This window comes from Rosa chinensis, chromosome 5, assembly GCF_002994745.2.
Source record: "Rosa chinensis cultivar Old Blush chromosome 5, RchiOBHm-V2, whole genome shotgun sequence".
Taxonomy (NCBI): Eukaryota; Viridiplantae; Streptophyta; class Magnoliopsida; order Rosales; family Rosaceae; genus Rosa; species Rosa chinensis.
In genome coordinates, this window is record NC_037092.1 from 57043563 (window position 1) to 57048047 (window position 4485).

Below are 4485 nucleotides of genomic sequence, written 5' to 3' on the forward strand. Positions count from 1 at the left end.
CCACAAGGCGAGCTTTGTATCTTACAATCTAGTTTCTCTCATTACGCTTTCTAACGAATACCCATTTGTGACCAACTAGTTTGGTGTTGGGCTGTATTGGTACAACTTTGCCAAATAACTTTCTTTTCGCTAGAGAATCAAGTTCTGCCTGGATCGCATCTTTCCATTTTGGCCAATCAGCTCTACGTTGGCATTCATCAACAGAGCGTGGTTCAATGTCATCGGTCTCAATAATCTCACGCGTCACTGAATACGCGAATACATCATCAATGATGATGAAGTTTCTTTCCCACGTCCCATGTACACTAGTGTAATTTACAGAGATCTCTACGTTCTCAGGGATAGGTTCTGACATTGAGGCGTCCCCCAATGATGTCTCTTGGACATAACCATAATCTGGAACATTCTCATGAGACGGATTTTGAGTATCAATGATCAAAGGATTTGTTTGTGCCTCATTCGCTCTCTTCCTAGGGCAAGTATCCTTCGAACCAATCGGTCTACCGCGCTTCCTTGCGGGACCTATGGCTATAGACGCCACATCATTGCCATTCTGGGCAATGGTGCCATCTCCTGGTGTCACAGAAGTGGCATTATGTCCATTATTTAGGACATCAATCCTTGTAGGCACGTTTGCAGCAGGTATATGTGATCTCATCACTTTAGCAACATCAGAAAACGCATCAGGCATAGTGTCTGCTACGTTCTAGAGCTCGATTATTCTTCTCACTTCAAGTTCGGACTGTGCGGTACGGGGATGGAGATGAGACATAGTGGGGACAGACCACGACAATTCCTGTCGTTCCTGTTAAACATCTGTGTTCTTATCTCCCCTTAACGATAGGAAGACTGTCTCATCAAAGTGACAATCCGCAAATCTAGCGGTAAAGAAACCGCCTGTTAAGGGTTCAAGATAGCGGACAATAGTTGGAGATTCATAGCCAACTTAGATGCCCATTCGTCGTTGTGGACCCATCTTAGTACGCTGTGGCGGCGTAATAGGCACATAGATGGCACACCCAAAAATGCGTAAATGTGAGATATCAGGCTCGTACCCAGTCATTAGCTGTAACGCAGAGTAAGATTGGGTTGCAGTGGGTCGTAGACGAATTAGCCTCACTGCATGCAATATTGCATATCCCCAAGCAGAAACAGGGAGATTGGTGCGCATAACTAATGTCCGTGCTATCATCTGTAGTCGTTTGATAGCGGCTTCTGCAAGACCATTTTGGGCATGAACATGGGGAACTGGATGCTCTACATCAATCCCCAGTGACATTCAATAGTCATCGAACATTTTCGATATAAACTCCCTAGCATTATCAAGTTGAATTGACTTAATTGGATGGTCAGGGTAGTGAGCCCGTAGACGGATAATCTGGGAAAGGAGTTTAGCATAAGTAGCATTTCAAGTGGACAACAGCGCGACATGTGACCAGCGTGTCGACGCATCAACCAATACCATAAAGTATTTAAAAGGTCCGCATGATGGTTGAATTGGTCCACAGATATCCCCTTGGATTCTCTGTAAAAACGGAATGAGTATTTTAGGATCCTTTGAGTAAGACGGTCTCGGTCCTAATTTCTTGAAGGAGCAAGCGTTGCAAAATGAGCGAGGGGCCTTAGAAGCAACCAATGAGGATTTTGGTTGGGCCTGCGCGTCTGTAGCGCTATTAGAAGCAAAGTGTGTGACTACATCTCCCAACATAGCGTTGGAGCCATGGGAATTAGTATGTATGGCATCATGGCTATAGGGAGGAATAACCATGGCGTCATGCTCATGGTTGGCGCCATTGATGGCGTCATCACATGGGACTTGGGCGACCTTGTGGTGCCCCAAGACGGCTGCAGCGCGAGATGCTGCAATTGTTGCTGACTAAGTCCAGGAATCAATTTTCGATTCTTGCTTCTTCTCACTCTGAAGAATGGATGTCCGTGTGAAGTCTTTAGTATACGAAGCATCATATCATGACCAGGATGTCCTAGTCGGTCATGCCAAAGCCAATATGTGTCAGAATCCAAGAGATCTTCTCTTATCACATTGTTGGATTCAATTGGTCTAATTATAGTGACATAAAGTCCACTAGATTGACACATAAGCTTCTCTAAGATGCGCTTTCATCCGCAATCATTAGAGGTAATGCAAAGGAACTCGTTTCCGTTCTCATTATGCGTTTCCGCATGGAATACGTTGGCTCTTATATCTTTGAATCTTAATAAGGTTCGATTTACCTTAGGAGCATAGAGAGCTTCAGTGACTTTAATCAAGGTGCCATTTGGCAATAGGAATTGGGCCATTCCATGTCCTTGAACTAAACCTGATGGCCCAGCCATCGTAGTCATAGAGGAATATGTAGGCAACATCTCTAAGAATAATTGCCTTTGTCGAAGAATGGTGTGCGTAGTCGCACTATCCGCAAGACATTGAAGTTCATCCATTCCTAAAAGAAAAGCTCATAATTAAAAAGGAGTCATAAAGAAAAGAACTCAACTTTTATTAATAAGCCAAACGAAATTACATCATCGTTTCTTTAACCAAAGAAAATCTAATCCAATAAACTAGTTAATGCAAAACAATGGTAGTCGTCTAACTCCTTTCAGTAATTCCAATGTAAATGTGACCAGGTGAGTAGAGAGATGTCGGTGGAGCAAAACTCGCTTAAGTACCACTTATCTCAAAACCTTCCTAGACATCACACTTACATTGAGTACGCCTTCTTTGAAGAAAGACTAATATCATTGGCATCTACTACAAAAGTAATATGGCAATTGCCTACATCTCTTGGAAAATAAAAAGACTTAATCAAAATCACCAGTTTCTGGGTCTTAATCCTTGTAGTCTTCCACCCTTAGATCGAGATCGCCATCTTGATCTTCTTGTTCCATGTAATTGGCATCCCTTGCTTCACGATACGTCTTGTATGCGTTTGCAACATTCTGGGATGCAGTACACTTCTTTGCCCAATGTCCACTTGATCCACATCGAAGACAAACATCTTTATGGTCAGGCTCCCCTGATCGAGATGCTTTTAGTGCATGATTTGGACGACTATTACTCTTGGTGGCGTCACCACCATAGTCGGAGGCTCCACCTCTCTCTCTCTTCACACATTGATCTCCACGGTTCAGTGCAAGCCTCTCTTGGCGATTTCCTTCCTCTTTAGGGCGAGAATATGGATCAGAACGTCCAGAATTGTCCCTACTCTTAGGGTTTCGCTCCTTGCGTCCTCCCTTGGGGGCGTGACTATAGTTAGACTCCGGAATAGACTTAGTTCCCACGGGTCTAGCATTATAGTTCTTCACAAGAATATTGTCGTGCTTTTCAGCTACGTTCATGGTGCCAATGAGCTCATTAAATCTTGTGATACGTCTTGCTTTCACATCAATCCGATAATTCTTTGAAATCATCAGGGCAAAGACGGAGAAGGTAAAGAGAGTTTTCTCGATCAACATCGTATCAGTTATGTCTTGGCCACAAAACTCCATCAGCGACTTGATACGAAGGGCTTCCGAGTTATAATCAAGCACAGACTTGAAATCACAAAAGCGGAGGCTATGCCATCGCACTTCTAAATCAGGAAGCAGGGAGTCACGAACGTTGCCAAATCGTTGCTCAAGTTCAACCCATAGCTTTCTTCCTCATTGAGGTATTCACTTTGGAGCGCGTCATTCATATGCCTTGTCATGAGAATGATGGCTTTAGCTTGTTTTGCTTCAACAGCAGTAGCTTGCTCAATGGAGAGCACGTTCTGACTAAGCTCTTGGATGGCTTCCAGAAGTTCATCAGCCTTAAGATGTTAGCGGACATCTCGGACCCACCTATGGTATCCAGCTCCAGTTGTCTCTAGTGGAACAAAGTTCAACTTGTTCAGGTTATTCATCCTGAAAAACAACACAAGATTAGGGTTATTTTCGGAGCGAAAAAGGCTACCACGAAAAACTATTAAATTTCTGAGCGTAGTCGCTTCCAAGAAAATCCGATTCCAAGAGGGGTTTTGGATTAGATCAAAACAACGATGTATGTGGTCAATCGTTTTCTTCTCAACAACTCTAAGTTTGGAGGACTCTACAAGCTCCAAGCTTGGAGTGAGCACGAACCCCCACAGTTTGGCTTTTGGTCTCCCTTATGAAGAAGAAAGGGGGGTAGAAGAATGGATGCAGGAAGTCCCCGAGAAAAAGAAGAAGAAATTGAAAAACTTCAAAAAGGGGAATTTTTAGAAAAGTTTACCTTGAAAAGATTCCGGAATTCTTGACCGAAACAATTGTTGGCTGGGCTGTGAAGTGATACTTCAAGGTCTCTGCGAGGATGTCGCGAGGACGCTACGGAGATGCCACGAGGACTGTTGCGAGGCCGCTGAGGGGATGCGACTGCTGCGGGGATGTCGCGAGGATGCTGTGGAGATGTCGCGAGGATGCTGTGGAGATGCAGCGAGGACTGTTGAAGGGCCGCTGCGGGGATGTCGCGAGGTCGCGAGGATGCTGCGG